The following is a 14,391-nucleotide window of genomic DNA, read 5'->3' as shown; positions in this document are numbered from 1 at the left end:
TTGATGTGAATGATTTGAATTATTTGAATGTATTGCAATACTTGATGTGAATGATTTGAATGTATTGCAATACTTGATATAAATGATGTGAATGATTTGAATGTATTGCAATGATTTGAATGATTTGCAGGTATTCCAATAATTTGAATAATTTGAATGTATTGCAATACTTGATTTGAATTATTTGAATGTATTGCAATGATTTGAATGATTTGTAGGTATTCCAATAATTTGAATGATTTGAATGTATTGCAATACTTGATTTGAATTATTTGAATGTATTGAAATGTATTGTAATGATTTAAATGATTTGTAGGTATTTCAATGATTTGAATGATTTGAATGTATTACAATACTTGATTTAAATTATTTAAATGTATTGAAATACTTGACGTGAATTATTTGAAACAATTTGAATGTATTGCATGATATTTTTTATTTGTTAGAATATGGTTCATGGAGCTTACAGTAGTCGTTCATCTAGTAGTAGCTAGTCTCAGCCTTCATCTTCACGGGCTCCTTTGATAGATATATCATTTAACTAATTGGATGCTTGATTAGTTGAAATGCGCATTTGAGAATTTCTAACGTATTTTTTTACAGGTGATGTTTCACCTGTATATGACCCACCTACATTAGTTGATCATACAAGTCAGGAGCCAACACAGGATGTAGGGTCTTCTCAGTCTGGTACAAAAAGACTCATTCGAATAGTGTATATCGATAATCAACATTAAGTATTTTATTTTCACTTATTGCATATCTTATAAATATTGTATATTGATATTTACTGTGTACCAATTCATGTGCAGCACGAGGTTCGAGCCACAAGAAGTAGTACATGATATTAGGAATTCACTACTTCAACATCTACCAGGACTGATCGCTCAATGGAAAGAGTATCCAAAAGAGGTGATAGACAAATTGTGGTCCTCATTCACGATATACAGTTGTTTGTCATAGTTAATGTGTTTCATATTTAATTATTTGTTATAGTCATGTCTACTAACTTTCTTAAAATATTTGTAGGCTTCGAATCGCTTTGCGACTACAATGGAGGAACATGATGAAAGAAAGGTGTGGCAGAAGGTGGCTGTCAATCGATTTGCAAACATGCTGCACAATATGAAGACTGCAGCAAGAAAAGCATCTGGCGAGATAGATGATCCACTGCAGTAGAAGGGCCATGAACCTCTTACTATCAGGTCAGAGTTTGGGATGCAATGTGTGACAAGTGGGCTGGGGATGCATTTCGAAACCGCTCAGCGAAGGCTGCACAAAATCTAACAAAAATGCCTGAAGTCCATCTACACACAGGTGGATCTAGGACTTTTGGGAGCCACCTGAAGAAAATGGTAACTCATCAATATATAAACAAATCAATTTTATAAGTATTGTTGCAAACCTGTTAACTAAATCTTTTATCATTTCACTTCGCAGGAAGCAGAAAAAGGAGACATTGTGCCATACAAGGATGTGTTTGTTCAAACACATAAACATAAGACCATGAGAGAGTTTGTATCGGAGAAGGTGAGAACGACAACAGTATGTATGTATTGTATTAATAATCATTGTAATATACAAGTTATCATAAACATTATAATTCTTAATTATTAATTCATACTGTAAACATTATTTTATAGGAGTCACACAAGCAACAGATGGTAGAGCGATATGGCGATGACTTCCCTTAGCATTCGCCTTTTGATCCTGCAGCATGAGTGACTACAACAGGTGAACCCAAAAAGGGTCGTGTGTTCGGGTTTGGAAGTAATATGAACACCTCACAAGTCGTTGCTTCCGCCAGTCACGACTCAGAGACTTCTCCTGTCAACATCAGTTCCAAGCATCCGACTGATTCTTGGGATGATGTACGCCAGATCGTTAAGGACACAATGCGTGACTACTTCTATAAAACAATTGCCGACGTTCTCTGGGATGAGTTCAACATTTTTTTGCAGAACAGGGGAGCTTCGTTTGTAGGTGCCTCTCAGGTATGAAAGTTTCATGTGATGTATTACATGTCATTAGATTTTATATAACTTTGATTACCTTAACTTAGGTGCATTGCATATAATTTATTTTAGTATATTTTGTTTATCAATACTGGCCTTTTATATAATATTTCAGTATAATATTTTTACTGCCTTAGAACACATATGATCATGATAGAATCACATATACAATTTTTTTACTGCCTTAGAACATATATAAGCATGGTAGAATCATATATACAGTTTTTTGACAGCCTTAGAGCACATATGAGCATAATAGAATCACATATACAGTTTTTTTTACTGCCTTAGAGCACATATGAGCATGATATAATCACATATACAATTTTTTGCCTGCCTTAGAATACATATGAGCATAATAGAATCACATATACAAATTTTTTACTGCCTTAGAGCACATATGAGCATGATAGAATCATATATACATTTTTTTGACTGCCTTAGAACGCATATGAGCATGATATAATCACATATATAGTTTTTGGCCTGCCTTAGAACACATATGAGCATGATAAAATCACATATAAAGTTTTTTGACTGCCTTAGAGCACATATGAGCATGATAGAATCACATATAAAGTTTTTTTGACTACCTTAGAACACATATGAGCATGATATAATCACATATACAATTTTTTGCCTGCCTTAGAACACATATGAGCATGATAAAATCATATATACAGTTTTTTGACTGCCTTAAAGCACATATGAGCATGGTAAAATCATATATACAGTTTTTTTGACTGCCTTAGAACACATATGAGCATGGTAGAATCATATATATAGTTTTTTTACTGCCTTAGAGCATATATGGGCATGGTAGAATCATATATAAAGTTTTTTTACTGTCTTTAGAACACATATGAGCATGATTGAATCACATATAAAGTTTTTTAACTGCCTTAGAACACATATGAGCATGATATAATCACATATACAATTTTTTGCTTGCCTTAGAACACATATGAGCATGATAGAATCACATATACAGTTTTTTTACTACCTTAGAGCACATATATATGAGTATGATAGAATCACAAAAATAGTTTTTTTACTGTCTTTAGAACACATATGAGCATGATTGAATCACATATAAAGTTTTTTTACTGCCTTAGAACACATATGAGCATGGTAGAATCACATATACATTTTTTTTAACTGCCTTAGAGGACATATGAGCATGATAGAATCACATATATAGTTTTTTTACTGCCTTAAAGCACATATATATGAGTATGATAGAATCAAAAAAATAGTTTTTTTACTGTCTTTAGAACACATATGAGCATGATTGAATCGCATATAAAGTTTTTTTACTGCCTTAGAACACATATGAGCATGATAGAATCACATATAGAGTATAATTTATTTCAGTATATTTTGTTTATCAATATTGACCTTTCTTTTCTCGTGTAGGTTGCTAGCGATAATCAGCGTAGTAGAGCTGAAGGGACATATCAAGACAATGAACAAGATGACGCACAAAATCTTGGCGATGATTAGATTCATGTGTTGAATTTTTTCTACCTTCTTTTTGTTTCAAAATTATAAATGTTGAATTGTAAATAATTAGAAATTATGAATTTTACACTGGATCGATTAATTGTTTTAGTTTTCTTTTATATGTATTTTGATGTGTACTTTGTTTTTTATTCACAGGAAATATAAATTGTATCACGAGAAATTTTTTTCTCGATATTTAATTTTCAAATATTTTTTTAAATTTTTTTTCTTGTTTGCGACATATTAGCGACAGATATATCCGTCGCTAATTACTATTAGCGTTGAATGTAGCGACGGATTAGAGATGACTATAAATCTGTCGCAACACCAAAGTCGTCGTATAGTAACGACGACCTTGCGACAGATGTTGGCATTCGTTATTCCGTCGCAACTTAGCGACGAAACTGGCGACAGATACATTCCATCGCTACATAGTGACAGAATGGGTGGCAAATATATTCCATCGTGAATTAGAATCGAAAATTCGTGATGAAAGCTATTCGTCTCTAATCCGACGCTAATCCGTCACTAAGTTGTTTAGTGACGGATTTAGGTCGTCGCTAATCCACAAGTTTCTTATAGTGTTAGATCATCATGAAAGAAAACATTGTTCACATCAACTTGGTAAAGATGTCAATTTTGAATTGTTGTGATGTCCAAAAGATATCTAACCGTGACAAGTTTGATGGCATGGAAACATGTTTCAGTGTAATCAAGTCCCTTAGCTTGTGTATATCTGTTTGCAACAAGGCGAGCTTTGTGTCTCTCAATAGATTCATCTGATCTATACTTAGTCTTGTAGACCCATTTGCACTTGATAACATTTTTCCTTTTAGGAGATTTGTAATCATCGAGACACCATTCTCTTCTAGTGTTTGAATTTCCGTGGTTATGACATCTTGCGAATGCTTATGCTTCATGGCTTGATTGAAAGACTAAGTTCAAGGACTTGAGTAATGGCAGCAAGAAAGACCCTATGTGTTACTGAAAAGGACTCATAACTTAAATATTGAGACAAAGGATATTGTGAACTCTTAATTGCATCACTTTAATCATCCAATTAGAATTAGAGAACAAGGGTTGTAGTGTAGCATTGATCATTTCAAAGGCAGGATGATTGAGTGGGAATCTATTAGAATTCTTTTATCAGTCTCATAAAGTGATTTTGGAATTCTTGGCTTGGCTGGATTTGATTGTCATATTCTTGATTTTAAAGATTTGGGATTTATGTGATGTGTTCATTCTCAAGTTTTGGGATAATTTTTTGGACTAATTTCTATATTCAGATCTGTTTCAACCAATTCAAATATGACCATGAGATTGACATTATTCTCATCATTGCCCTTGTCACATTGACCTTGAAAAGAAAATTGATTTTCATAAAAATGTACATTTCTGCTAAAAAATATTTCATTTTTTAATGTCAAAAACTTTATAGGTGTCTTGACCATGGGAGTAGCCAACAAAAATACATTTTCGATCCCTACTATCAAACTTGTGCAAACGATGCATATTATGAGCATAGCAAAGACACCCAAATATCTTTATGTGACTAATGACTTTTTTTATAGGGTACCTCAAAGAGAGTTTTCTCATATAACAGTATAGAGGGATGGAGGTTTATAAGATAGGCAGATGTAAGAACACATATTGGTTTGAAATCTAAGTGCATGGATAATATTGAGGATGTCTCTGTGTTTGCATTCGACAATGACATTTTGTTGTGTCATTTCAAGACAATTTTATTAGTGATTTATCCCTTTTCACTAAGATATAATTGCATTTCATTCAAAAAAAAATCAGATCCATTATAGATTTGATGCTTAAAACATGAGTGTTAAATCGGTTAATAAAAGGCAATAAAATTTTGAAAAATATTTTGCGTTTCAGATTTATGTCACATTAATCATGCCCATGTGAAATGATTAAAATCGTTAACAATGGTGAAAAAATAAGGCAGCCCCAATAATGAAGGAGTTTTGTACCTGCCTCATATACCACAGTGAATTAATTGAAATAGAGAGGATGTGGATATAGAACTATTAAAAAATGGGGATCGGGTTTGTTAAGTACAAAAATATCATCCATCTCGAGAAAATATAACCCGTTATGCAATCGTCCTACTCTAATCTTCATCTTCTAGTGTGTGTTTTTGAACTAACAATAATCATTGTTAAAAACAATTTAACAATTTAGATTTTGAACAAATTTATTTACAGATATGAGATTGAAGATAAAATCAACAACATACAAGGCATTATTCAAGACAAAATTGAGAGAAATATTGACATTTCCTATGTAGGTCACATGAGTGGAAGCTCCATTTAGTGGACCGACGGGCGACAAGTGAAAAAGAAACCATAGATGGTTTATTTAGATTTGACAAATCATTGGTCATATGATCAGTAGCACCCATATCTGTGATCCAACGTTGAAAAATGATAAAATAGCATAATGTGAGAAAAAAGTACCTACTATGTTAACTTGTGGGTTACCTTGGTAGATGAATGAGCTTAGCTTTTGTACTCATCACAGGCGAATTGGGGTACCTAATTCATGAAGTTGGGAGTACTAGGGACATTAGAAGCATGTGAATCAACGACGTTGGCATTAGATTGACCACTTGTTTGAGCACCAGTGTATGCCCCTTGACGAATTGAAAAATTGTGAAAGTAGATGCACTTTGCTTTAATGTGCTCGACCTTCCCATAGTGTCCGCATTTGGGGTGGTTCTGAGTCTTATATCCCCTTGAGAAATTTTCCTTAGGTTGAGGATTAAATTTTGTCGTTGCAGCGGGCTGTGAGATTCACAAATCTTGATGCTTCTCTTATTGGGTGGCGTTTTCATCTGATGACATAAAAAAGCACCACAAAAAGATGTTGAAACTTTGATCGTGTTGAAAACAGAAAACAGGTTCACACGATGATGGCAATTGAAGAAGAACGAATGCAGAGACATCGGGTGGTCGCTTCTTCGCAGTGCTCCCTATAGATTGCACAACTTTGATACTTTGTAGAAAAATGATATCGAAGAAAAAAAATGCAGTGAAGAATGATCTTTTACAAATTACAAAATATATACAATGCAAAATAAAACATAATGTTAAAGTCACGACATCTACCGTATCCGTAACTCAAGGGATTCACGATTATGTCTCTTCTATCTCTTCCATGAATTAAGCAATTAAAAAATTGAAACTTACCTAAGTTAAAAAGAAAGAATTACATTTTTCATATTTATCACACTGTAATAGAAAACATGGTAAATGAGATAAATTTAACAAATCTAATATAGTCCCCTGAGTTTATTTGATCCCCGTTCCACATGCATAGGCACATACAAGATAGAGATTGTTTAAACTTGAAAAAAGTTCATGATCTGCACCTAATATTAATTGCTAATTGGTGTTTACACGATCATAAACTTGGCTGTATTACTCAAACCAAATTGCATTATTTACTAATATACTAATTAAACATAATCATGCCCAATTTAACTCTAAAACAAGTTCCTCTTGCCTCGGACCAGCCTGCGCAAGCTAAGCTATGCTGTCTGAGTCCATTTATTATGTAGGTTATTTTACCCTGACGGCATTGACTGGGGAATATATGAAAATTTCATAAAACTGGCTGGCATTGATTCCTCGCACTTAGAGGTAGGGGTGAGCATCGGGCCGGCTGCTAACGGACCAGGCCGTTGATCGGGCCGGCGTTTACTAACGGGCTGGGTTTTAGCCTGATTCTTAACAGGCTTGGGTTTGAAGAGAAGCCCATGGCCCGGCCCATTGGCCCAACGAGCCAATGTGAAGCAGGCCTGGCCAGACCTGTCTCAATCTTAAAATACATAAATGCTTGACTAAAATTATGGGTTAACGAGAGAATAGCAAGTTCTCATGTAGCTACTTTCTAATTAGTGTAACTAATTATATAAATAATAATAATTAATAAATAGCAAGTTTTCTTGCCACTGATTAAGTAAATAATGATAGTTATCCAAGTTACTATGTAATAGTTAATTTTTAAAAAATTTATATTATTAAAAATTAATAAATAACTCAGGCCCATCAAACCAGCCCGAGCCTGCCCAATGTATATAACGGACTGGGTTTCGGCCCAGTACCTAACGGGTCCGGGCTTAAAATCATGGCCCAAACCCGGCCCATGATGGGCCGGGTCGGCTTGGCCCATCGGGCTGCCGAACCGATTGCCCACCCCTACTTAGGGGGTGATGGTCCCTACATACTGCCTTATTAATTGAAAGATTTGCCAACGTTGGTTTCATACATCCTCCAAGGGCACTCAATTCTTCGTTTAAGCTTCACTGTTTTTATGAGCTCTTTGTTAAGAGATAAAAACCCTCAAAATCTGGATCTAATTGTGAGGAGGTGGGGGCTGTTATGATCTGTGTATATTCTGAAGATTGAGTCCAAGGTTATGCCACCTACCCTTTGAAGCTTAACAATTCTTGGCAGGAGACCATAAAAACTGACTCCATTTCACACATGGGATAGGTAAGGAGACTTGAGAAAAAATATACAAATCATCCTTTCTCTCTTATCTTTTTTCTTTTTTAAATTTATTTTGGTTGTGTTGATTGAGACCTTTGCCATAGTCTAGAAGACTGTTAGGTCATCCTAAGCGCATTCACAGGGAGGGGTGGCCCTTTATCTGGTGAAGGCCATTTTCTTTATTTATTTTTTATGGTCACGAGTAGGTTAGCCCTTGTGCGGTTCCAACCAATGTTGTCGGTATGGTATCGGCCGAAACCGATACTCAAGTGAATCGTTTTGTATCGGCCAAAAAATAAAAAAAAAAACATTACATGTCAATCAAAACGTGGCACGTGTTAAAACCATTAAAAATATTTAAAAAATAATTTTAAATATTTTTTATATTTATTAAAAAATAGCGGATTCAAGGGTAACTGACAACATTGTTTTCAACATGAGACCTCTAGGTTATCATAGTGTGAACCAATCACCTAACCATCCAGCCACCCTTCCACCCCTACAAGAAAAAGGAGCTTGATAAGCGAACTTTTTACTTATTGGCAGCAACTTATTACTTAGGTTCTACAACACGGTACATGTAAAATGGAAGAAACATTGGGGATTGATGGAACTGGTTATAATTTAGGTGGTCAGAACTTTGGTAGGCTATGTCACATATACACGTCGACACAAGGATGCGTGTTGTGGGGTTCGACCTGCAAGTTCATTTTAATTTTAGATTTTTAATCAATACAAAACTAATTTTTGATATTTTAATATTAAAAATAAAACTTCAAAATATTGAAATATTATTCATACATATCAGTGTCTGTCGAAGTGTCTGTGCGTGTCCGATCGTGTCGTCAGAGACATGCCCTGTGACATCGTTGGTAGGCATTGGCATGTGCAAAAAAATGTACAATTTAAGTAATCAATGGAAACATTGTATTCATAAACTTTTTCTTGTGGGTAAGGCAAGTTGGGTTAGGCAGACTCCTACGGGATACAAACAAGTAAAATGCGTTTCCAAATTATTACAATCGCTGACATATGGGAACCATTTTAGTGGTTTGTCCTTCAAGATGCTCACTTGGTCGTGTTTGCACCACAATGACCACATCATAGGGACAAAGGTGACCTACATCATACTTTCATGAATTTAGTGCCAAAGGTGACATAAGTTACTAAAAATAAATTTAGTATCACATGACATCATCGATATTTTGAAAATATCATGATTTTATTGCGATATTTGTATAATTCCAGACACTGTCAAAAAAGCATGTCATTTTTACTCAAGAAAGACCATACTTTTTCGATATACCATGAAATTCTCCCTTGCTGATATTTTCCTGAGTAGGGATGGCAGTGGACTGGAGGAAAACCCGCCCCGGCCCAGCCTCACCCCGTTTGAACCGGGGATGGAGGACATGAAACAGGGATGAAGGCGAGGATGAAGGTTAAAATCAAAACCCGTGCAGAGATGGAGGAGGGGATGGACTTACACTTTTCCCTACCTTGCCCTGTACCCGTCTCCAATCCCCGCCTTGCCCTGCTTCACCCGTCTCTGATCCTTTTTTAGGGATGGCAGTGGACCGAGAGAAAATGGGGCCCCGACCTGCTCGCCCCATTTGGACTGGGGATGGAGGACATGAAATGTGGATGGAGGCGAGAATGGAGGTTAAAATCAAGACCCGTGTGGGGATGAAGGACAGGATGGCAGGGGTGGAGACCTTGTCCCCCGCCCCTGCCCCGGTCCACTACCATCCCTATTACTGAGACCAAGATTTCGAGTGGGCATGGAAAAAGCAATGAGCCAACGTTTGAATGGTTAACCACAAATGCTCTAGATGTGATAAAAAGTGTCATTGTTTTATGAGGGGGCTAAGATATACATTGATGTGGGCTACTGTCAACTTTTGCTGTTTGTGTGTAAAACTTGACTCTCAACTTGATTCACCAAGGCAGGGAGGGGCCTTTATGCAAAACCCATCTTGTCTAGATAGGTCCTAGAACACAATTTGGTTCCACTCATGCCCTATGTCATCTCTGTCGTCAATGCCCAATCTTGGGATTTCGTTGGTGCAAGTTGTTTTGATTAACCAACAGGGGCTCTGTCTGTTTGGTAGGATCAGTTTGTGCAGTCACCATGTGTTGTATAGCTACTTGGTTGTATATCCAACATTAGGCCTTGTCTACTGGAAAGGAGGGAGGCCCTTAATCCCCCCAGCTTGATCATAAAAAAAAGTTGTTTTGATCAAATCCAATCCTACAGATGTGACCCACAAGTAAGTTTTTTTGCAGGGTTAGACAGACCCCTATCAATTATACAACTATACCATTGGGTTTTGAACCTGCAACGTCCCAACACAAGGTGATGTGCACTAGCTTCTCTTACCAGACAAGCTGAGCTCTCATTGGTTACAAGTTTTTTTTTATGTTTTTGTGATAATCAAGTTTGGGTGGCCCTTGTGTGATTCGAACTCAAGATCCCCTCAGTTATGATAGTGCGACCTAACCATCCAGCCATCTCTTCCAACCCCTCTCTTCCAACCCTTGAAGAAAGGAGCCTTGCTGAGAAACTTTTTTTATTTACTGGCAGTTATTTGTTACTTAGGTTCTATAACATGCAAGATGGAAGAAGCTTTGGGTTAAATGATGGAAGTAGTCATAATTGGGGTAGTGAGAACTTTGTTAGACATTGCAATTCACAAAAAAAAAGATAAAATTTAAGCAATTAGAGGAAACGTTGCATTCATGAACTTCTTTTCTTGAGTAGACTGGGGTTAGGCAGAATCCTACCATGATTTTATTTTGAAAATATCATGATTTTATTGTGATATTTGTAGAATTCCAGATATTGGCAATGACCTGTTATTTTTTACTAAAAAAAGGACATATCTTTCAATATACCTTGAGATTTTTCTTCTTTTTTTTCGACAGAGAAAGTTGGGGTTAGGCAGACCCCTACCAGTTATACAACTATACCATTGGGATTCGAACTTGCAATGTCCCAACTCAAGGTGACGTGCTCTAACTGCTCCTGCCAGACAAGCTGAGGCCCATTGGTCCATGAGATTTACCCTTGATCATACTTTCTTGAGGCCAAGATTACTAATGGGTATGAGAAAAGCAATAATCTAATCTTTGACTGGTTATCACCAGGGGCGGCTCTCCAAATGAGGCCCTATTTTTTTTTCATTGTACATAAAAAAAATCTATTATTTATTAAAGAGGTTGCACTTTTTTTCTTAAATTCTTAATATCTTTCATATTTATTAATTGGGTTTATATATATATTCATCATACTACACCAAAACACATAAAATAATTTTAAAAATATTATCTAAAATCCACCTTTCTTGCTTTAGAGATTTTAAAATCTTCTTTGAAATTTGAGGCCCCAGGCAGTGGCCTCAAATCTCAAGGAGGCCCGCCGGCCCTGGTTATCACATGTTATGAAAAGTCTTACTGTTCTATGGAGGGGCTGAGACACCATTGCCCCCATGGGCTACTTTGTCAAAATTTGCTGTTTGCATTGAAAACTTGAAACCACGTTTGGTTCACCATGGCAGGGGCCTTTATGCAAACCCCATCTTGACCCAATAGGTCCCCTATGTCATCCCTATCATCATGCCCTATATCTGGATTTCATTGATGCAAGTTGTTTTGATCAAATTTGGAACCATAGATGTGATCTGAAAGATCTATTTAGTGAATACTGACATTTGAATAGCCTGAACGCACCTGTATGTAGGATTTTGTGGCAATTAAAAAATCAATGGCGGTGAAAATGCCAAAATTTGACCCACTGCGGGGTCGCCTGCATGGCCAGCAGAGTGGTTGTGAGGGTGCAGAGATGAAGGCATAGGATCAAACCCCACTGGTGCACTGGTGTATCTGTAGCTTTCTGAGGTGGGCTACGTAAGGCAGGGTGGTTGTGGGGCTCCACCCGCAGTTTTCCTTGCTTCGGTGAGGTTCCTTGTCATAAAAAAAAAAAATGCCAAAATTTGATGATTTAAAAATCATATTCTTTGTAAAAAAATAATAAAAGCAATCTAAGGGTTGATTCCTATCAAATTGACCATGCTTAATCCATTTAGGGTATCTGATTTGATCAAAACAACTTGAATCGATGAGATCTCAACTGGGGTATGACAATGGGGATGACATAGGGGATGACATAGGGGATGAGTGGAACCGAAACACCTGGAACAATAGGATGTAATTAATTATCCTTTGTGAGAGGTTCTATCCAAGCTTAGGGCAACTTCTTCTGCAGGTTTCCTATGTTGGGCAGTACCATAGCACATTGAATCCAACCTTATTGGGTCTAGCCTAATCAGAAATAGATTCGGATGGAGAAAAGGTAATCTCGAATAGGAATCCGGATAAATTTTATATGTAATAAGGCTGGATAATCTTCAGGATTCAGATTCCGATGCAAATCAGCAAACCAAATCCAAATCCAATTATTAATTGAAGCTGATTTTCTTTACCAAATCCAACAGATCGATTCAGTTGATCATGGATCTAAATCCGATCCCTTGACATCCCAAATTGCACATTGACAATGATCAGAAGAAAACAAGTTGCTATAAAAATGGTGTATAGAAAACCTTGGAGTTTCTTTGGCAACAAGAAATGTTTGAGAATCATTAGTTTGTGGGAATAAAAAAATCGACTTTAATAAGTTTTGGTTGTGTGGTGGGCGTTTCTTGTGCATATATATATATATATATATATATATATATATATATATATATATATATATATATATATATATATATATATATATATATATATATATATATATATATATTCCTTTCAAATAAAGCCTTAGGATTACAATCAAAAGGCAAAAGGGCAAAAAAATATTCATAAAGGCATGCTAATAGTAGGTGCTTTGAATGTAGCACAATCAATGGCCATGAGAGAGTTCCAAGGGGGAATATCCGGCATGCTTAGTTACCTAAGTTTTATCTAGGGGGATGTGGTTATATGACCACCATGCTTATGTGCATAGAATAAAGCCTATTATGTGAACTGTTCATCTTGGGAATCTAGTGGCCCAAATCAATGATGTCTCTTGAATACAAACTTAACGAAATTCTTGTGGCTTCACAGATCAAAGCTGTTGATTCTCAAGGCAAATTATCATGATGGATGTCCTGATTATGCACATTAGGATATCCCCAAACCTTGAGGGTAACCGTGCAGAGATGACAAATTGAAAATTTTCATATTTCTTGCATTTTTATAAGTAAAATATAAATAAATTAAAAACTAAAAGGTTATTTTTGTAAGAATATAAATAAAAATAGATTTACGCCTTTTCATAAAAATAGCCGATAAAAACATTAAGTATTGTGATAAAAGCATGATAATTACATTTAAATGAAAATATCATAGTATTTTGAAAATATCACTATAATTGTCTATGCTTGCCTGGTAGTTATGAATAAACAAATATATGATTTTTCATTAATGAAATCTAGCTGTTGATCCCATTGAATATTCCATTTTTGAGAGGCATTATAGAGCTTCAATGGCACAATTGTTGGTCATGTGAGAATATGCATCCAGCATTGCGACATAAATGATAAATGAAAAATAACTGTACTATACGGTAAAATGGATGTGTTTTTCGAAAAACCTTACAAATTTTGAATATCTGCCCGATTTTCAAAACCTCAAATGGCCGGCATTAAAATGACATTTTTAACCTTCACATAGTGAATTTCTTTCATATATACGAATTTCCTCTCAAATATATGCCCAAGTATTGCATCCAAGATTTATGGCAAATTTTCACTGATTTTTGACCCATAAAAATAAGAATTTTGAAAAAACACAAAAAAGAACAAAAAAACTAAATAGAAAAACCTTTTTCAAGACAATTGATTCATTGAAAAATGATAAATGGGCGCTGAGATACAATCCTTCTGACTGCGTTCTTAAAATTGGAGATGAACTGACACAACTACACCAATCTTGATTATTCTATGTTATTTTTTGGATACTTGTGCAAAAAGTTCAAAAAAACAATAAAAAGGGTAGAGACAAATCAACACGTTAGCTTCTGAACGTCACTAAGATCACTATTATCTAATGAGCAGTTGGATTGAAATACCCTCTAGAAAATAGTTTGTTTTATTGTTATAGTCTGTTGAATATGTTTTTATTTAGGTTTAGGAACTAAAAAACAAAAACGCTAGAGGGGTTTTAGATTCCGACTCAAAATAAAAAAATTATAAGCTTATATCTCAACTTTTCAACGACTATAAAAATATAGGTTTTTAATATCAAATCAGAAAGATACATATATGAGAATAGATATTATTTTGCATTAAACATGTGAATATGTGAATTTTCTCCAATAT

The sequence above is a fragment of the Nuphar pumila genome, chromosome 3, assembly GCF_984573655.1.
Source record: "Nuphar pumila chromosome 3, dmNupPumi1.hap1.1, whole genome shotgun sequence".
Taxonomy (NCBI): Eukaryota; Viridiplantae; Streptophyta; class Magnoliopsida; order Nymphaeales; family Nymphaeaceae; genus Nuphar; species Nuphar pumila.
The sequence above is the reverse complement of the archived record's forward strand: the minus strand, read 5'-3'. Positions refer to the sequence as shown.